Here is a 22,903-nt window from a genome sequence, read left to right on the forward strand (position 1 = left end):
AGCCTCCTCATTCCATTTAGTGAGCACAGACCATTTTCTAAATTTCTGGCAGTATAATTCTGCCGCTTCCTGACCTTGACACAAGGCCAACAGGGTTTTTTCTGCATGATCCACAGAATTAGGTTCGTCATACAATACTCCGAGCGCTTGAAAAAATGCGTCTACATTCAATAATGCCGGATCCCCTGTTTCAAGAGAAAAGGCCCTGTCTTGAGGGTCACCACGCAGCAAGGATATGATGATTTTTACTTGCTGAATGAGATCACCTGAAGAACGGGGTTTCAAAGCAAAAAACAATTTGCAGCTATTTTTAAAGTTCAAAAACTTGGATCTGTCCCCAAAAAACAAATCAGGAGTAGGGATTCTGGGCTCTAAAGCTGGAGTCTGGACAACGTAGTCCTGGATACTCTGTACTCTTGCAGCAAGTTGATCCACACGAGAAAACAAACCCTGAACATCCATGCCAGAGCATATATCCTGAACCACCCAGAAATCAAAAGGAAAAAAAAGACAAACAAGAGCACAGAAAAAAAAATGGTTCAGAACTTTCTTTTCCTTCTTTTGAGATGCATTTAATTCATTTTTGGCCACTTGTACTGTTATGAAGCGGTGGTTTAGGAGCAACATGGAACGAGCTCTGAAGGAAGTGGTAACTGTACTGACCGCAGTCCCTAAGCTCAACACAACACTAGAAGTAGCCATGGGGTGCTCCTAACTCTCCCTAGGCACCTCGTCACCGCCTAAGAGCTAACTACCCCTAAAGAAGGAAGCAGGAAAGCTATCTTGCCTCAGAGAAAATCCCCAAAGGATAGATTAGCCCCACACAAATAATGACTGTGAGTGGAGAGGGAAAAGACATACACAGAATGAAACCAGGATGAGCACAGGAGGCCAGTCTAACTTGATAGATAGGACAGGATGGAATACTGTGCAGTCAGTATAAAGCACTACAAAAATCCACGCAGATTTTACTAAAAATCTCCACACCTGACTAAAGGTGTGTAGGGTAAATCTGCTTCCCAGAGCTTCCAGCAAGACAGAATTAATTCACACTGATAACGCTGGACAAACATAGAAGCACAGAACGGAAAAGTCCACAAACTGTGAACAGAAAAAAGCAAGCAAAAACTTAACTTTGCTGAACTGGTCAGGCCAACAGGGAACTCCAAAGAGATGTGAATCCAACCAGGAACCATTTACAAGTGGCACTGGCTGAAGGACAGAGCAGGCATAAATAGCCGAACAGAAAAGACGATCAGTGAAAGCAGCTGAAGACAGCTAACTCCAAGGAGCAGCCATACCACTAGGAACCACAAGAGGGAGCCCAAGAGCAGAAATCACAAAAGTGCCACTTACAACCACTGGAGGGAGCCCAAGAGCGGAATTCACAACAGGTTCCACTGAAAACATCAATTTGTCCCACAAAAAACAAGCCGTAATAGAGCTCCATTAGCAGAAAAATTAAAGTTATTTTTTTCTATAAAAAAGTTTTTATTGTATTAAAGTGCCAAAACATTAAAAAACTATATAAGTTAGGTATCGCTGTAATCATGCTGAGCCGAAAAATAAAACTGCCTTGTCAATTTTAACACACACGGAATGGCATAAACCCCCCCACAAAAGAAATTCCTGAATTGCTTTATTTCGTTTATTGTGCCTCATAAAAATCATCAAAATAGAAAGTGATCACCTGAAATTGGTACCAATAAAAACGTCAACTCGTCCAGCAAAAAATAAGACCTCACCTGACTCTGTGGACTGAAATATGGAAAAATTATAGCTCTCAAAATGTGGTGATGCAAAAAATATTTTTTGCAATAAAAAGCATCTTTTAGTGTGTGACTGAAGCCAAACATAAAAACCCGATATAAATCTGGTATCGCTGTAATAGCACCGACCACAAGAATAAAGTGGCCTAATATCACTTATCACGCATGCGGAACTGAGTAAAAAATTAATAAAGCCAATTGTTCACAAGCTGTTGATTTTTTCATTCTGCCTCCCAAAGATTGCAGTAAGGTACACATTTATCCTGCGCCCTGCATTGAGCTCTTACACCGGGGTTTCCCAGTAAATCTCTGAAATACTTGATTCAGACGGAACCTCTGGCAGAAGAATCCCTGTATTGAAGCAGATGGAGGCACTGTGTACGCTGTGTGACCTGTGATCCGGCGATGTCTGTCTTTTTAGTGCCGTTTGCCACAGTTTTGCACACTTATGAAAAGAAGGACACCGCTGAACAGAGGCCAGACGGAGTCCAGAGTTAGTTTGCTACCTTATTATAGTGAATCGATCCCTCGGGGGTTTCATCAGAATCACTTCACTTGGAGATTTAGATAGAAACCCCAAAGTAAGTGGTCAGCATAGAGCGCCGAATAAATGTGATCCCAAACGTTATGTAAAATGTTCCCAATAAAAGCTTCAACTCATTCCACAAAAAAAACAAGCCCTGACTCAGGTCCATCATCTGTTAATGGAAATATAGTGGGCTTCCACGTTACTGATAGCACAAAGGCTCTGGAAAAGCTAAATGGCTCCTCAACCGCCAAAAGAAATTCAGCAAATTCTCTGCTCCAAAATTCAAATGCCCTCCTCCCTTCTGAGCCCCACAGTGTACCTAAACCACATAATGCATCCACAGTTGGCATTTCTGAAGCAATGAGAGCACATCTAATTTAGGGGTGCATGCCTCCAGAAGCACGGGCTGGGCATAACGTACTGGTGACTGCAACATACTGGTTACTACAGCATACTGGTCACTGCAACGACAGTTTGAAATTTTCACTTGGCAACATTCGTTTCTGCTTATTTCTGGAAAATACCCATGGAGTCAAAATTGTCACTACACCTGTAGATAACTTTCCCAAGGGGTATAGTTACCCAAATGGGGTCACTTGAGGGTGAATTCTGCTCTTCTAGCAATTAGGGGCTCTATATATGGAGTTTGCAAACTGTTCTAAGAAAATCTACGCTCCAGAAGGCAAATAGCGCTCGGTTCCTCTCAAGTCTCTCTGTATGGCTAAAGAGTACCGTACAGCCACACATGGGGTATTTCCACATTTAGTAGAAATTGTGGGAAAAATGTTGGTGTCATTTTTACCAACTTCTTGTGTGAAAATGTAAAATCTGGGACTAAAACTATATATTGGTAAAAACATAGTTATTTTCTCATCACTGCCCAATGGGATAAAATTCTGTGACACACCCGAGGTGCCAAAATGATCACTGCCCCATAGATGAATTCATTGAGAGGTGTAATTTGTAAAATGGGGTCAATAATGGGGGGTTCTGCTGTTCTGGCACCTCATGGGGTCTCCTAATGGGTCATGGCACCTGCAAATCATAACAGTAAAATCTTGCACTCCTTGCCTTCAGAGCTTTGCACTGTGCCTGAAAAATATTTCCCGAATACATGTAAAGTATTTGTGCACTCAGGAGAAAACGGACCTCAGTTTGTTGTAAAAACTGTGATGCAGTGACCCCTGTTACAGTAGGGGGCACTGCATGGTCTTCTTAGAATATGCACGGAGACGTATTGAGGCCATGGGAATGCATGACAGTCGCAAGCATAACTGTGATGATGAGACAACATCCGGCATTATTGTAAATGGCCAGTATGTGTCATAGAGGAAGATACTCCTCACTGTAAGCCTGAAGTAAGGTTTTCTGGGACCTGTGGTTCCACAAGTATTTGCGTAGTTTTAAAGGGAGGCTTACAGGGTTAGTCGGAGAGCTGGGCGGTTCTGACTAAACACATACACCTCCCATCTATGGGAGTGGTTAAAACTACATAATGTGACCATGGTGTGGTCACAAGGAGAGAATGTATGGACCGGAATGGTCTGTGTTCTAAGGTCGTGGTAGGCCTCTGTGTTGGAGGTGCTAAATTCCTGAAGAGCACATGCTGAGGCTTTGGACCTGGTGGCCTGTGTGTTGGATGGTTTCAAGTGGGGACTGATGTCCTGAACAGCACACAGAGAGGCCGTTTCTGCAGAGTCAGTGATTGCTATGCTTTTGGGGGAGCTACCTTCTGTCTCTGGATCTGGACTGTCAGGGAATGCACTGGTAACAGGGATGGTGATCCCAGTTCGGCAGCTTCCCCAGGAGAGAGGACTGACAGGACATCACTGTGTGGAGCAAGAGCTCCAGAAAGGTAACACCCGGAAAGGGGGTTATAATAACGGCAGAGAAGTATCTGCCAGGGGAACAGACTGTCGCTAATTAACATGTTCCGTGGATGCATATAATGAACTGTGCATGACCCTGTTTATGCTGCATAAAATTAACCAGATAGAATGTTTAAGTGGAAAACCGTTCCTGTGTGTCTATATATCGCTGCCAAGCGAGTATTCCCCAAACTGCTGTTAGGGGTCAAGTTCCCGCCTCTGCACAGGGGGAATCTCGAACCATCTCCGCTGCAGTCTCCCAATCTTCTCCAGCCGCAGTGGAGCCTGCTCAGCAGGGACGTCGGTCCCAGCGTCTGGCTCAGCCTGATACGGTGTGGATGATTACTGCTGCCTTTCCAGGTTCAGCCATTGTATCCAGTACTGGTTAGCAGCGAGCAGACATCTCTGGGACTAAGTCCTGCTTTTCCCCTTCTGACCATGTCCAGGGTAAGACCTCACATTGAAGGTTGGGGGTCACATGCTCAGGTACTGCAGCAGCTCCCATTGGCCCTCTAGGAAGGTCCTGAAGTTGCTCAGGTACTGTAGCAGCTCCCATTGTTCCTCTAGGAAGGTCCTGAAGTTGCTGCAGCTATAAAAGGTTTGCATGGCCGCATGGCCATGCGCTAATATTAACCTAAGTTATGAGCTCAGCGCCAGTGTGGTCATGGTTGCATGTGGTCAGGATTTGGCTGAAATAAGCCCCTACAATACCGGCACCTCCAGTGAGGAGTTTGTGTATGTGGATTCAGGGTTTGGCTGAAATAAGCAGGTAGAATACTGGCACCTCCGGTGAGGAGTTTTGTGTGTGCTTTGCTGACTGCATGACCACTGTCGGCTCTGTTAGGTAGCTGTTCCTCTGTGAGGTTAACAGGGCACAGCGTTCTCTTTCTCAAGCAAATCTGTGAAATAACAGAGTTCGCTAATACCGCCATATACTACTGTCTTTTACTAGCAGCAGGTTCTCTCCTTCACGGTGTGCCCCGGGTTGTGAACGCACCTACTACTCAATATATATACTGTATATATACTCGGTGTGTTCCGCCAACCTAACACCTGCTAGTGATCACAGCATAACAAAACAAGAGAAAATAAAAACTTGAGGCTAAAACAACATTTTAGTGGTAAAAATATAATATATTCTTTCTTCACCACTCAGTGGTATAAAACTCAGTGAGGCACATGTGGTGTCAATACGATCACTGCACCACTAAATGAATTCACTGGGTAGTGTAGTTTGTAAAATGAGTTCACATATAGGGGGTTTCTGTTGTTCTGGCACCTCAGAGGCTCTGCCAATGTGACATGGCTCCCTCAAACCATTACAGCAAAATGTGAACTCCAATATGGCACATCTTCCCTTCTGAGCTTTACACTGTGCCTTAAAAGTAGTATTCCCCCACATATGGGGTATCAGCGTACTCAGAAGGAATTGCACAACATATTGTATGGTGCAATTTTTCCTGTTACCCTTATGAAAATGCAATATTTTGTGCTAAAATCATATTTGTTGTGAAAATTTGATTTTTTTTATTTTTATGGCTCAACGTTATAAATTTCTGTGTAGCACCTGAGGTTTCAATGTGTTCACCACATACCTAAATTAGTTCCCTGATGGGTCTAGTTTCCAACATGGTGTGACTTGAGGGATTTTCACTGTTTAGTCACGTCAGAGGCTCTCCAAAAGCGACAAGGCGTCTGCCAATTGTTCCAGCAAATTTTGCATTCAAAAAGTAAATGGCGCTCCTTCAGTTCCGAGCTCTGCCATGCGCCCAAACAGTATTTTTCTTAAATACATTGGGTATCAGCTTACTGAGGAGAAATTGCACAACAAATTGTATGGTGCAATTTCTCCTGTTACCCTTATGAAGATGCACTATTATTTTTGATAAAAACATATTTGTGAGGAAAATTTTATTTTTTTTTATTTTTACGACTCAACGTTATAAACTTCTGCGAAGCACCTGAGGGTTCAATGTGCTCATCACACATATATATCATTTCCCTGAGGGGTCTAGTTTCCAAAATGGTGTCACTTGTCAGGGATTTTCACTGCTTAGGCACATCAGAGGCTCTCCAAATGCAGCATGGCATCCACCAATTGTTCCAGTAAATTTTGCATTTAAAAAGTCAAATTGCGCTCCTTCCCTTCCGAGCTCTGCCGTGTGCCCAAACAGCGGTTTTCTCTCTCATATCTGGTAATACCGTACTCAGGAGAAATTGCAAAACACATTTTAGGGTCCATTTCTTCCTATTACCCTTGTCAAAATAAAAAAAATTTGGATATGAAATAGATTTTTGGACAAAAAAGTGAAATGTTATTTTTGGAATAAACCTCTTCTAAAGGGCATTTATTAAAATATCAATCCAGCATTATTTTTTATTATAGCACTTGAGTGGGGCTTCTAATTTAAGGTTCTTGCCCCTACTTTTATACTCTTACTTGCAGCCATCTTCACCAGCTATTGTCGCAGCTCTAGTCGGTCTCCAACAGTTTGTGACCTGAAAGTGTTCGCTGGAGTGAACTGGAGGTCACTTTTCTATGCAAATCTATGAGAGCCTCGTACTGGCTGTCATAGACTTGTATTAAAAGCACTTCTGACTTATGACCAGTCAGAGCTTGAGGTCAAAAGATGGGGCAGTGGGACCACAGCAGCGCCGATAAACTGTGAAGATGAGGGCGGTAAGTATAATACTACAGCCAAGGACCTTACATTAGAAACACCATGCCAGCGCTAAAAAAATGCTGTAGTGGTGATTTAAGCCTTCTACTACATGCCACTTTCAACTCAGCTATTTGTTTTCGAAGAGCTGGGAATAAACCACAGCTAGACCCTTTTGGAGGTGACCTTCCTTAAAAAAATATGATTGCGTCTGTTGAAATCCAACATGACCAATCCTTCATTCCCCTACATCTGCCAACAGGGGAGAATCAAACATATCAGATTGGTGTCTAGCTCTGCAAATTTGGAAAATGGATGGGAAGCACCAGGAACAGACCGGCTACTCAGGGAGCTGCGGTACCGAAGGATACGGTATGGGAAGACATGTCAGGAAGGACCAGGGACAGCTCAGAGAGAGGAGCGCTCGTATCATGTGAAGATTGCTGTGCGGTGTCTGTATCAAAACTGGACGAGCTAAGTAAAGTTATTATATTTGAATTGAACTTGGACTTTGAGAATCTTTGAGTTTTGCTGAAGAAAGGGGGAATTTTGCAGGCTGAGGAGAACTCCGACCCACAGGGGTATGGTTATTGCACTGCACACACAGCACAGACAAGCACAAACAAGAAGGGACACTTTATTAATGCAGCGGCACGCCGTGGTGTGTTGGAACAGCAGCAGCCCCTCACCATGACTACCACCTTGGCCCCCGTTACACAGCTCATGACACGTCTATTCTAATTATGTGAATTCCATATAAAATAACGGTTTTGGAGAATTTATTTCCAGAACTCTTTGTTAAAAATATAATCTCAATGTGGCAGACACAGATAAAATACTGCATACACTCAATAAATTAGGGCATGTGCCTCCAGTGTAGGGGTATTAGCAGAAACCACAAATAGACACAGGAAATCAGTCTAAATAAACATAAAAATGAAAGGGTATACGACCTAGTTTGGCAGCGTGACATTGAGATTATATTTTGGCACTTGCCTTGTTAAGCACAGTGCACTTTATTTGTGGCTGCTGTTATTATTACTAATGTATGCTATATACTTTGAAACAATTGAATACTCATGTTATTGATTCTTTTTCATTTGTGTTTGCCACATTGTGACTATATTGAGGCGCTTTTTGCCCTGTTAAATACCATATACAATATGACTTGTGACAGACCTTAAACTAGCACTATGTACTTTACACTGTGGAATTAGTTTACATTCTCTTGATAAGCAACTATCTATGCATTTTACCTTGTGGCATTAGTTTACATTTTCTTGACAAGCAACTACCTATGTACATTATTAGCATCACACATAGTTTTCTGATAGTTTTTTGATAAGCTTAACTAGTCTTACATCCTCCTGGAAATAAGCCCATGGAAGGGCTGTAGGCCTATGATAAGCCACCTTGAATAAAAATACCTTATATAGTGGGGCATCATCTGTATTCATAAGAGCCCTTAGTATATATGTGGTGCTCAGCCTAAAAGGTAGTAATTTATGGTGATACCGTCAGGATACATAAGGGGTGTATTGCCCAGTTTGGCGGCTATATTATGCACTAGTATCTTCATTTTTTAATTCATTTATACTTTTTTTTATTAAATTGTTTCAATAAAGTGTTTACAATTTTATACTGGCATTTGCTTCCGTTCTTTTCGGAGTGGTTTTATTTTGTCTCTAGGGATTTTAGTATCTGGTTTGTACAGTTAAAATGTGCAGAAGATTAATGTGAGTTATGTTACTCATTTATATAAGTGTGACAGCTGGCAATTTGTACCGTTTCAGTAGAGACAGCCCATGTTCTTCAAACGATGTGAACCAATAATATAAATAGTACAAATGCTAAGTGACATTTTATTAAGTTGCAGAATATATTCAAAATACAGATTTTATAGGCAATGAGATCGGCATTCCAAACTGCATACTGAGGAATCATATCTTCACCTGTTACAATAGTAGCTGCCTTGGTTTTGGCAAAGATCAAGATAGTGGGAATTACAGATATCAGTACAGTGGGGCTTTCAGGGGCTTTCAGGGATCACGACAGCTGGTGTTACAGTGATCAGGACAGCGGGGCTTGGAGGCTACCGACACATTGATGCTTGCAGGGATTGGAACAGAAAGTGCTTTCAAGGAGCAGGACAGCATGGCTTATAGGAATCTGGACAGGTTTTTTGATAACATGGCTTGCAGGGATCAGGATAGTAATGCATGCAGGGATCAGGACAGCAGGACTTGCAGGTATTGGAACAACGGAGCTTGCAGGTATCGAGACAACAGTGCTGGCAGGGAAAAGGACAGCAGGATTTGCAGGAACCGCATGGTTTGCAGGGATCAGGACAGCAGAACGTGCAGGGATCAGGACAGCAAGGCTTGCAGGGATCTGCCAGGAAATAGATAAAATGTCAGAAAATTACACCAATAATCTCTATCTTCTGTATCTTATTACTTGTATATATTTCTGCAACATAACAACACCTTTGTAGTTTTACACATCATATTCATGGTTTGAGCATTAGATATTTTCAGACCAGCCCATTCTTTTATTTTCAAGGTGATAATATTGTAACGTGTTGAGATATTACAGAAGTCTGATACTTTGATATTGCACTCAAATTTGATCTACTACTTAATCCAGAAATTCAAAGTACTTTAACCCCTTTCTGACCTCGGACAGGATAGTATGTCCGAGGTCAGAAGCCCCGCTTTGATGCGGGCTCCGGCGGTGAGCCCGCACCAAAGCCAGGACATGTCAGCTGTTTTGAACAGCTGACATGTGCCCATAATAGGCGCGAGCAGAATCGCGATCTGCCCGTGCCTATTAACTAGTTAAATGCAGCTGTCAAACGCAGACAGCGGCATTTAACTACCGCATCCGGCCGGGCAGCCGGAAATGACGTCATCGCCGACCCCCGTCACATGATCGGAGGTCGGCGATGCTTCTCCATTGTAACCATAGAGGTCCTTAAGACCTCTATGGTTACTGATCGCCGGTAGCTGTGAGCGCCACCCTGTGGTCGGCGCTCACAGCACACCTGCAATTCTGCTACATAGCAGCGTACAGCAGATCACTGCTATGTAGCAGAGGCGATCGTGCTGTGCCTGCTTCTAGCCTCCCATGGAGGCTATTGAAGCATGGCAAAAGTTAAAAAAAAAAGTTAAAAAAATGTGAAAAAAATAAAAAAAATATAAAAGTTTAAATCACCCCCCTTTCGCCCCAATCAAAATAAAGCAATAAAAAAAAATCAAATCTACACATATTTGGTATTGCCGTGCTCAGAATAGCCCGATCTATCAAGAAAAAAAAGCATTAACCTGAGAAAAAAATTCGAAACGCCAGAATTACGTTTTTTTTTTGCCGCGACATTGCATTAAAATGCAATAACAGGCGATCAAAAGAACGTATCTGCACCAAAATGCTATCATTAAAAACGTCATCTTGGCACGCAAAAAATAAGCCCTCAACCAACCCCAGATCATGAAAAATGGAGACGCTACGAGTATCGGAAAATCGGAAAATGGCGCAATTTTTTTATTTTTTATTTTTTAGCAAAGTTTGGAATTTTTTTCACCACTTAGGTAAAAAATAACCTAGTCATGTTAGGTGTCTATGAACTCGTACTGACCTGGAGAATCATAACGTCAGGTCAGTTTTAGCATTTAGTGAACCTAGCAAAAAAGCCAAACAAAAAACAAGTGTGGGATTGCACTTTTTTTGCAATTTCACCGCATTTGGAATTTTTTTCCCGTTTTCTGGTACACGACATGCTAAAACCAATGATGTCGTTCAAAAGTACAACTCATCCCGCAAAAACTAAGCCCTCACATGGCCAAATTGACGGAAAAATAAAAAAGTTATGGCTCTGGGAAGGAGGGGAGTGAAAAACGAACACGGAAAAACGAAAAATCCAAAGGTCATGAAGGGGTTAATATTGCATCCTACCTTACCAATATTATCATGAATTTCTGATTGTTTTACTATATTATATATAATGATTTAGTCTTGTAGGCCATATATAATCTTAACAAATATTAACATAGTTGATACGGTTGAATAGACATTGGTCCATCAAGTGCAACCTATATTTCTACTAGATTGATCCAGGGGAAATGAAAACTTCAATGCTGTTGATGTAAATTGTCCCTTATTAGGGGAAAAAATCCTTCCAAACTCCAGATGTTACAACCAGGATACACCTCTGGATTAATGTCCCATCTGCCGAAAGTATTTATAACTTGTTCATTTTTTTTTAAGAAAGGAAAACATGAACTTGTTCAAGTAATAAACAATTAAGTGGTAGATACTTCTACAGCCACACTGCTCTTACAGTAAAGAATCCCAATCTGTGATTAGGTTGATACCTTTGTCCTCTTCTCCTGATTAGATTGCCCTTAAGGCATCTTTTTTACAAACTTTATAATCCCAAATTCGCTAATCTTCCTTGGTACTGCAATCTAACCATTCATGTAACAAATTTGCTCAGTCCCCTCTGTAGCGGCTCTAGTTCAGCTATGTCCCTAATCCACTTGACACATCCTATGATTGCTTTGGCAGCAGCTACATGGCATTGGTCACTGTTAGGGCTGGCGGAACGCACCGAGTAAATATAGAAATAGTATAGGTGCGTTCACAGGCCAGGGTTCACCGTGCAGGAGTGGAACCTTCTGCTAGTAAATGGCGGCAGTATATGGCGGTATTATGCCTGAATAGACATGAGTTATGTCACACATTCTGTATAGGAGCGAACTCTGTTAGTTCACTGGGATTAAATATGATGCTGTGCCCTGTTAAACTCACAGGGGATCAAAGCTCACTAATGGAGCAGGTAGCTTACAGTGGTCATACAGTCAGCAACAGCACTCAAACAACTCCTCTTTGGAGGTGCCAGAATTCTAGTGGCTATATGCCAGCCCTGAATTGATACACACAAACTCCTCTCCGGAGGTGCCGCAATTCTAGTGGCTATACGTAAGCCCTGAATTCATACACACAAACTCCTCTCTGGAGGTGCCGGAATTCTAACGGCTTTCAGCTGACCCTGAGCACATGCTGACACAGACCACAAAGTGGCTAAGCTCATACTCTCATGAACAATAGTTGATACTAGCTCATGGCTGTGCCACCATGCAAACCTTTTATAGAGGAAGCTCTCTAGGACCTTCCTAGTGGTTTAGGAACTGCTTCAGGACCTGAGCATGTGACCCCCGACCTCCAATGAGAGGTCGTTCCTTGAGCATGCTCAGTAGAGGAAAAGCAGGACTTAGTCCCAGGAGCATCTGTTCTCTGCAGAACAGTGCTGGTTACAATGGCTGAGCCTGGAAGATCAGCAGTAACCAAGCGCACAGTATCTGCCTGAGCCAGACACTAGGACCGATGTCTCCGCTGAGCAGGCTCAACTGCGGCTGAAGAAAAATGGGAGACCACAGCGGAGGTGGTTTGAGATTCCTCTGTGCAACAGCGGGAACTCGACACCTAACAGTCACTTCCACCAATTCCCAAAATATTTTCTAGTTACATTTTTTCTGTGACAATTATCTCTATTTTAACAGCCTTGCAGCGCTGGGGTCCTGGGTTCTAATCCCACCCAGGACAACATCTGCAAAGAGTTTGTATGTTCTCTCTGTGTTTGCGTGGGTTTCCTCCCACATTCCAAAGACATACTGATAGGGATTCTAGATTGTGAGCCCCATCGGGGACTGTGATGATAATGTGTACAAACTGTAAAGCGCTGCGGAATATGTTAGCGCTATAAAAAAATAAAGATTCTTATTATTACTAGCCTCTAGCTTCTGCAATTCCTCTGTAATGTTAAAATATTATTATTGATTACCTTGCAGAGTTTAGTATCATTGGCTTATCTTGAAATTCTATTTTATAAACTCTTTACAAGGTCATTTATTTAACATTTTCAAAAAATTGGGATAAATATTGACCCCTATGATTTAGACTGTTAATCACCCTCTTTGTCTATTCGTACAGATCTTATTTTATGTAGAACCTTCAATGTGACACAGTATCAAACACCTTAGAGGACTCCAGATAGAGAATATCCTCTGCATTTTTCCTGGATCAGTCTGAAAGTTGACTTATCTTAGAAGCTGATCAGATTAATTTGACACAATGATCAATTATAAATATTTTCTGACCATGTTTTATGCATAGAATGTATTTTTTTTTAAATAATTACATTTACTTTGAAGATGGAGACCATGATGATGTTGGTGATAGCCATGATATTGGAGTCCTGCTTTAGAGACTGAAAAATAGAAAATGGGATTAAATTGTACATATTGATATGTTTATTAACTCAATACAAAACACATCGCATTTACATCAATTAATTTTTTTATCCATCCACATATATGCTACATTTGCAGATTATATAATCTATATTAAAGGGGTTGGTTGGTCAAAGTAAGTTATCATCTACTCTCAGGAAACTTGATAACTTACTGATTGGGGTGGACACTGTATTAATCGGCAGCGCCGGTGAATCTAATCATACAAAATGCAGCATGTTGAATTCCTGACAGCTGGTTTATTAATTTTTTGTGGTGCTGCTGGAATAAGTTGAGTGTGGTGCTCAGCATCCCCATCTAGAAAGACTGGAACAGTGGTGGAGCATGCCACTCCATTCTAAAAGGGACAAATAACACCATGGCGCCGATTATTGAGCGTTCCACAGGTCAACCCCCCCAATCAACAAGTTATTACATATTACTTGAATTGGTGATAACTTGTTTTCACTGGACAACTCCTTTAAGTGATTTGCACGACTTACGGTCTTGGCATGGGTGTACACAGACAGGTTTTCTTTGGCAGGTGTCTTTCAGTGGATTTTTAGAGGTTCTGGTATTGAATCTTCTAGCCAGAAGGTCCTCCTTCGACTCCGGACATGACTAGTTACTGGTGCGGTGTTTTCTCTAATTTTAGAGATTTAAAATTGTAGAGTTTCAATTCCCTAATGTTAGAGGTAAGACTTGCTTGTTTATATAGTGGAGCTGAAATCAGGACACATTCTTCATATGAATGGTCACAGCAACATTTACAAGGTGTTGAAATATTCATCTGACTGTAGTAAATCTGGTCCAGAATAACATGGAATATACTTTTTATTGAGTTATGTGCTTATATAGAAACTATTAGTGACATCATGATTGCTGTGTAGAAACTTGCATGGATATAATATGTCTGACATGCCTACTGTGTACAATTCCTGCATGTACAGCAAAACATTATGGACATTTTTATAAATGAATTCACATTATCATGAGGAATTAACCAGATAGCCCACTTTGTTTGGTTTTGGTGCATAATTTAAAAGTGCAATATAGGAAAGATCATAGTAGCACAATCCCATTCACAAATGTCAATAACTATTGTAAAAATACTTATCTAAAAGTAAAGACCATACACAAATTTTGAATAAAATAGACCACAAAGCTTATTAAAGAGTTAACCATATAAATACATTTTGAAACCATAAATTAAAACATAATGAATGAAATAATCCACAAGCAAGAATATAATTTAATAGTTCACACCGCATTAGCTAAGCGACTATGGCCAACTTAAAAAGCAATTCAACAATATTACAAAACTAACAATATTAGAAGGGGGAAATGGGATGATATTGCTGAAAGTCTGTCTTCATACTGCTGCTAGAATTGGGCAGAGAAGGGGTCTTATCTTTGAAAATCTTCCTGCCACTTGATTGAAGGAAATTGAATTAAATTGCCTCTTCCTGCTCAAATGAAGATGTTCACAAAATAACTGCCAAGTGTACCAGAAACAGTAAGTACCAATTAAGGAGAAAGAGGAATATACAGTGGATATGGAGAGTGTTCAGACCCCTTTAAATTTGTCACTCTTTGTTTCATTGCAGCCATTTGGTAAATTCTAAAAAGTTAATTTTTTTTCTCATTAATGTACACTCTACACCCCATCTTGACTGAAAAAAATAGAATTGTAGTAATTTTTGCAAATTTATTAAAAAAACTGAAATATCACATGGTCATAAGTATTCAGACCCTTTTCTCAGTATTGAGTAGAAGCATCCTTTTGAGCTAGTACAGCCATGAGTCTTCTTGGGAATGATGCAACAAGTTTTTCTCACATGGATTTGGGGATCCTGTTATGATCCGGTGACCTAGGAGCTGCATGAGAACTTTCACTGGAGAAAGTGGCCACTGTAGTGACCGCAATCCTGAACTTAACACCGCAACTAGAAGTAGCCGTGGAGTGTACCTAACACACCTAGACACCTTGTCACAGCCGGAGAACTAAATACCCCTAAAGATGGAAATAGGAATACTATCTTGCCTCAGAGAAAATCCCCAAAGGATAGACAGCCCCCCACAAATATTGGCGGTGAGTCGGAGCGGAAAAACATACACAGGCAGAAAAACAGGATTAGCACAGGAGGCCACTCTAGCTAGATAGGACAGGATAGGACAGAGTTCTGTGCGGTCAGTATAAAAACCCTTCAAAACATCCATAGCAGAATATACAAAAACTTCCTACATCTTTACTAAAAGATGTAGGAGCATAAATCTGCAACTCCAGTGAATCCTACAATCAGAGCAGGAATAAAACTGAAAGAAGCACACTGGCAGTGTGCCACAGAAACAAAAACCAAACACTTATCTTTGCTGAAATAGGCATCGAGCAGGAGAAGCCAGAAAGTGATCCAACACTTCACAAGGAACATTGACTACTGGCAAGGGCTAAAGGATCCTGCCCACTTAAATATCCCAGTCAGAATTGTAATCATTCGATACACCTGGCCAGGTCTGTGACTCAGAGACAACTGCATTCCCACCTACAACCACTGGAGGGAACCCAAGAGCAGAATTCACAACAGTACCCCCCCTTGAGGAGGGGTCACCGAACCCTCACCAGGGCCCCCAGGATGATCAGGACGAGCCAGATGAAAGGCACGGACCAAATCAGCAGCATGGACATCAGAGGCAAAAACCCAAGAATTATCCTCCTGGCCATAACCCTTCCATTTGACCAGGTACTGGAGCTTCCACCTCGAAAAACGGGAATCCAAAATCTTCTCAACAACATATTCCAACTCCCCATCAACCAACACAGGGGCGGGAGGATCAACAGAGGGAACAACAGGCTCCACATATTTCCGCAACAAAGATCTATGGAAGACATTATGGATAGCAAAAGAGGCCGGAAGCGCCAGTCGAAAAGACACCGGATTAATAATCTCAGAAATCCTATAAGGACCAATAAACCGAGGCTTAAACTTAGGAGAAGAAACCTTCATAGGAACATGACGGGAAGACAACCAGACCAGATCCCCAACCCGAAGCCGGGAACCAACACACCGATGACGATTAGCAAAACGTTGAGCCTCCTCTTGAGACAACACCAACTTGTCCACCACATGAGCCCAAATCTGCTGAAACCTGTCCACCACAGAATCCACACCAGGACAGTCAGAAGGCTCAACCTGCCCAGAAGAAAAACGAGGATGAAAACCAAAATTACAAAAGAAAGGCGAAACCAAGGTAGCAGAACTAGCCCGATTATTAAGGGCAAACTCGGCCAATGGCAAGAAGGCCACCCAATCATCCTGATCAGCAGACACAAAGCATCTCAAATAAGTCTCCAAGGTCTGATTAGTTCGCTCGGTCTGGCCATTTGTCTGAGTATGAAACTCAGAAGAAAAAGACAAATCAATGCCCACCCTAGCACAAAAGGCCCGCCAAAACCTAGAAACAAACTGGGAACCTCTGTCGGACACAATATTCTCCGGAATACCATGCAAACGAACCACATGCTGAAAGAACAACGGAACCAAATCTGAAGAGGAAGGCAATTTAGGTAAGGGCACCAAATGAACCATCTTAGAGAACCGGTCACAAACAACCCAGATAACAGACATCTTCTGGGAGACCGGAAGATCAGAAATAAAATCCATCGAAGTATGCGTCCAGGGCCTCTCAGGGACTGGCAATGGCAAAAGCAATCCACTAGCATGGGAACAACAAGGCTTGGCCTGCGCACAAGTCCCACAGGACTGCACAAAAGAACGCACATTACGTGACAATGAAGGCCACTAAAAAGACCTACCAACCAAATCTCTGGTACCAAAAAGGCCAGGATGACCGGCCAACACGGAACAGTGAACCTCAGAAATCACTCTACTAGTCCATCTGTCAGGAACAAACAATTTCCCCACAGGACAGCGGTCAGGTTTGTCAGCCTGAAATTCCTGAAAAACCCGTCGTAAATCAGGGGAAATGGCAGAAAAGACCACCCCCTCTTTCAGAATCCGACCGGCTCTAAGACCTCAGGAGAATCAGGCAAAAAACTACTAGAGAGGGCATCAGCCTTAATATTCTTAGAACACGGAAGGTACGAGACCACAAAATAAAAACGGGAAAAAAACAAGGACCATCGAGCCTGTCTAGGATTCAGCCGTTTAGCAGACTCGAGGTAAATCAAATTCTTATGATCGGTCAAGACCACAATACGGTGCTTAGCTCCCTCAAGCCAATGTCGCCACTCCTCAAACGCCCACTTCATACCCAACAACTCCCGATTGCCGACATCATAATTGCGTGCAGCAGGCGAAAACTTACAGGAAAAGAAGGCACACGGTTTCATTAAGGAACCAACAGGATCTCTCTGAGACAAAACGGCCCCTGCCCCAATCTCAGAAGCGTCAACCTCAACCTGAAACGGAAGAGAAACATCCGGTTGGCGCAACACTGGAGCAGAAGTAAATTGACATTTAAGCTCCTGAAAGGCAGAGACAGCCACAGAGGACCAATTTGCCACATCAGCGCCTTTCTTCGTCAAATCGGTCAAGGGTTTAACCATGCTGGAAAAATTAGCAATGAAACGGCGATAAAAATTTGCAAAACCGAAAAATTTCTGAAGGCTCTTCACAGATGTGGGCTGAATCCAATCATGAATGGCCTGAACCTTAACCGGATCTGTTGTGAATTCTGTGGCAGAGCTCCCTCCTGTGGTCACAAGTGGTACTTCGGCTGATTCTCTCTGGGAGCTTCCGTTTGTGGAGGAAACTGGTACTGCTGCTTCTGAGTTTCCTCCCTCAGGTGATCTGGTGAGGTGGTTAGGTGCTTCTCTACTTAGCCCCACCTAATGCTTTAATTCATGCTTCCTGTCAATGTTCCAGTGTTGGACTTGTGTTTCTCTGGATCATTCCTGTGGCCTGCTGCTCTGCATAGCTAAGTGCTTCTTTGCTATTTGTTGCTATTTTTTCTGTCCAGCTTGTCTTTTTGTTTTGCTGGAAGCTCTGGGACGCAAAGGGTGTACCTCCGTGCCGTTAGTTCGGTACGGAGGGTCTTTTTGCCCCTTTGCGTGGTTTTCTTTAGGGTTTTGTGTAGACCGCAAAGTTATCTTTCCTATCCTCGTTCTGTCTAGAATATCGGGCCTCGCTTTGCTCAATCTATTTCATCCCTACGTTTGTCTTTTCATCTTACTCACAGTCATTATATGTGGGGGGCTGCCTTTTCCTTTGGGGTATTTCTCTGAGGCAAGGTAGGCTTATTTTTTCTATCTTCAGGCTAGTTAGTTTCTCAGGCTGTGCCGAGTTGCATAGGTAGCGTTAGGCGCAATACACGGCTGCCTCTAGTTGTGTTTGGAGAGGATCAGGGATTGCGGTCTGCAGAGTTCCCACGTCTCAGAGCTTGTTCTATTATTTTGGGTTATTGTCAGATCACTGTATGTGCTCTGACCTCCATGTCCATTGTGATACTGAATTGCCTCTCACAACAGTACAGGAAGCCAAAAGTACTAATGATTCTCAATAGAGGGAAAAAAGAAGTTCTGAGACCATTTTTTTTTCTCTGCACTGTGTTTTGTCTTTTTTTTCCCCTAGACATTTGGGTGGTTCAGTACACAGGTGTAGCGATGGACATTAGAAGTCTGTCTTCATTTGTGGATCAGCTCTCGGCAAGAGTACAAAAGATTCAAGACACTATTGATCAGAAATCTATGTTAGAACCAAGAATTCCTATTCCTGATTTGTTTTTTGGAGACAGAACTTAGTTTCTGAGTTTCAAAAATAATTGTAAGTTATTTCTGGCCTTGAAACCTCGTTCCTCTGGTGATCCAGTTCAACAGGTTTTGATTATTATTTCTTTTTTGCGCGGCGACCCTCAGGACTGGGCATTTTCTCTTGCACCAGGAGATTCTGCATTGAGTAATATCAATGCATTTTTCCTGGCGCTCGGATTGCTGTACGATGAGCCTAATTCAGTGGATCAGGCAGAAAAGAATTTGCTGGCTCTTTGTCAGGGTCAGGATGAGATAGAGGTATATTGCCAGAAATTTAGAAAATGGTCAGTGCTCACTCAATGGAATGAATCTGCGCTGGCAGCTATGTTCAGAAAGGGTCTCTCTGAAGCCCTTAAGGATGTCATGGTGGGATTTCCTATGCCTGCTGGTTTGAATGAGTCTATGTCTTTGGCTATTCAGATCGGTCGACGCTTGCGTGAGCGTAAATCTGTGCACCATTTGGCGGTATTACCTGAGCTTAAACCTGAGCCTATGCAGTGCGATAGGACTTTGACCAGAGTTGAACGGCAAGAACACAGACGTCTGAATGGGCTGTGTTTCTACTATGGTGATTCCACTCATGCCATCTCTGATTGTCCTAAGCGCACTAAGCGGTTTGCTAGGTCTGCCACCATTGGTACGGTACAGTCAAAATTTCTTCTGTCCGTTACCTTGATCTGCTCTTTGTCATCATATTCTGTCATGGCGTTTGTGGATTCAGGCGCTGCTCTGAATTTGATGGACTTGGAATATGCTAAGCGTTGTGGGTTTTTCTTGGAGCCCTTGCAGTGTCCTATTCCATTGAGAGGTATTGATGCTACGCCTTTGGCCAAGAATAAGTCTCAATACTGGACCCAGCTGACCATGTGCATGGCTCCTGCACATCAGGAGGATATTCGCTTTCTGGTGTTGCATAATCTGCATGATGTGGTCGTGTTGGGGTTGCCATGGCTACAAGCCCATAATCCAGTATTGGATTGGAAATCCATGTCGGTGTCCAGCTGGGGTTGTCAGGGGGTACATGGTGATGTTCCATTTTTGTCAATTTCGTCATCCACCCCTTCTGAGGTTCCAGAGTTCTTGTCTGATTACCAGGATGTATTTGATGAGCCCAAGTCCGATGCCCTACCTCCGCATAGGGATTGTGATTGTGCTATCAATTTGATTCCTGGTGGTAAATTCCCAAAAGGTCGACTGTTTAATTTATCCGTGCCTGAGCACACCGCTATGCGCAGTTATGTGAAGGAATCCCTGGAGAAGGGGCATATTCGCCCGTCATCGTCGCCATTAGGAGCAGGGTTCTTTTTTGTAGCCAAAAAGGATGGTTCGCTGAGACCTTGTATAGATTATCGCCTTCTTAATAAGATCACTGTTAAATTTCAGTACCCCTTGCCTTTGTTATCTGATTTGTTTGCTCGGATTAAGGGGGCTAGTTGGTTCACCAAGATTGATCTTCGTGGTGCGTATAATCTGGTGCGAATCAGGCAAGGCGATGAATGGAAAACTGCATTTAATACGCCCGAGGGTCATTTTGAGTATCTAGTGATGCCATTCGGACTTGCCACTGCTCCATCAGTGTTTCAGTCCTTTATGCATGACATCTTCCGAGAGTACCTGGATAAATTCCTGATTGTGTACTTGGATGACATTTTGATCTTCTCGGATGATTGGGAGTCTCATGTGAAACAGGTCAGAACGATTTTTCAGGTCCTGCGTGCTAACTCTTTGTTTGTGAAGGGATCAAAGTGTCTCTTTGGTGTGCAGAAGGTTTCATTTTTGGGGTTCATCTTTTCCCCTTCTACTATCGAGATGGATCCTGTTAAGGTCCAAGCCATCCATGATTGGACTCAGCCGACATCTCTGAAAAGTCTGCAAAAGTTCCTGGGCTTTGCTAATTTTTATCGTCGCTTCATCTGCAATTTTTCTAGTATTGCCAAACCATTGACCGATTTGACCAAGAAGGGTGCTGATTTGGTCAATTGGTCTTCTGCTGCTGTGGAAGCTTTTCAAGAGTTGAAGCGTAGTTTTTCTTCTGCCCCTGTGTTGTGTTAACCTGATGTTTCTCTTCCGTTCCAGGTCGAGGTTGATGCTTCTGAGATTGGAGCAGGGGCTGTTTTGTCGCAGAGAGGTTCTGATTGTTCAGTGATGAAACCATGCGCTTTTTTTTCCAGGAAGTTTTCGCCTGCTGAGCGGAATTATGATGTGGGCAACCGAGAGTTGCTGGCCATGAAGTGGGCATTCGAGGAGTGGCGTCATTGGCTTGAAGGAGCTAAGCATCGCGTGGTGGTATTGACTGATCATAAGAACCTGACTTATCTCGAGTCTGCTAAGCGTTTGAATCCTAGACAGGCTCGTTGGTCGCTGTTTTTCGCCCGTTTTGACTTTGTGATTTCGTACCTTCCGGGCTCTAAAAATGTGAAGGCGGATGCTCTGTCTAGGAGTTTTGTGCCCGACTCTCCGGGTTTATCTGAGCCGGCGGGTATCCTCAAGGAAGGAGTAATTTTGTCTGCCATCTCCCCTGATTTGCGGCGGGCGCTGCAAAAATTTCAGCCTAATAAACCTGATTGTTGTCCAGCGGAGAAACTGTTTGTCCCAGATAGGTGGACAAATAAAGTGATCTCTGAGGTTCATTGTTCGGTGTTGGCTGGTCATCCTGGAATCTTTGGTACCAGAGAGTTAGTGGCTAGATCCTTTTGGGGGCAGTCTCTGTCGCGGGATGTGCGTTCTTTTGTGCAGTCCTGTGGGATTTGTGCTCAGGCTAAGCCCTGCTGTTCTCGTGCCAGTGGGTTGCTTTTGCCCTTGCCGGTCCCGAAGAGACCTTGGACACATATCTCTATGGATTTTATTTCAGATCTTCCCGTCTCTCAAAAGATGTCAGTCATTTGGGTGGTCTGTGATCGCTTTTCTAAGATGGTCCATCTGGTACCCTTGTCCAAGTTGCCTTCCTCCTCTGATTTGGTGCCATTGTTCTTCCAGCATGTGGTTCGTTTGCATGGCATTCCAGAGAATATCGTTTCTGACAGAGGTTCCCAGTTTGTTTCGAGGTTTTGGCGAGTCTTTTGTGGTAGGATGGGCATTGACTTGTCTTTTTCCTCGGCTTTTCATCCTCAGACTAATGGCCAGACCGAACGAACCAATCAGACCTTGGAAACCTATCTGAGATGCTTTGTTTCTGCCGATCAGGATGACTGGGTGTCCTTTTTGCCTTTGGCTGAGTTCGCCCTTAATAATCGGGCCAGCTCGGCTACCTTGGTTTCGCCATTTTTCTGCAATTCTGGGTTCCATCCTCGTTTCTCTTCAGGACAGGTTGAGTCTTCGGACTGTCCTGGTGTGGATACTGTGGTGGACAGGTTGCAGCAGATTTGGACTCATGTAGTGGACAATTTGACCTTGTCCCAGGAGAAGGCTCAACGTTTCGCTAATCGCAGACGCCGTGTGGGTCCCCGACTTCATGTTGGGGATCTGGTTTGGTTATCTTCTCGTCATATTCCTATGAAGGTTTCCTCTCCGAAGTTTAAGCCTCGTTTCATTGGTCCTTATAGGATTTCTGAGGTTATTAATCCTGTGTCTTTTCGTCTGACCCTCCCAGATTCTTTTTTCATACATAAAGTCTTCCATAGGTCATTGTTGCGGAGATACGTGGCACCTATGGTTCCATCTGTTGACCCTCCTGCCCCGGTTTTGGTGGAGGGGGAATTGGAGTATATTGTGGAGAAGATTTTGGATTCTCGTGTTTCAAGACGGAAACTCCAGTATCTGGTTAAATGGAAGGGTTATGCTCAGGAGGATAATTCCTGGGTTTTTGCCTCTGATGTCCATGCTCCCGATCTTGTTCGTGCCTTTCATGTTGCTCATCCTGGTCGGCCTGGGGGCTCTGGTGAGGGTTCGGTGACCCCTCCTCAAGGGGGGGTACTGTTGTGAATTCTGTGGCAGAGCTCCCTCCTGTGGTCACAAGTGGTACTTCGGCTGATTCTCTCTGGGAGCTTCCGTTTGTGGAGGAAACTGGTACTGCTGCTTCTG

Source organism: Ranitomeya imitator, chromosome 2, assembly GCF_032444005.1.
Source record: "Ranitomeya imitator isolate aRanImi1 chromosome 2, aRanImi1.pri, whole genome shotgun sequence".
NCBI classification, from domain to species: domain Eukaryota; kingdom Metazoa; phylum Chordata; class Amphibia; order Anura; family Dendrobatidae; genus Ranitomeya; species Ranitomeya imitator.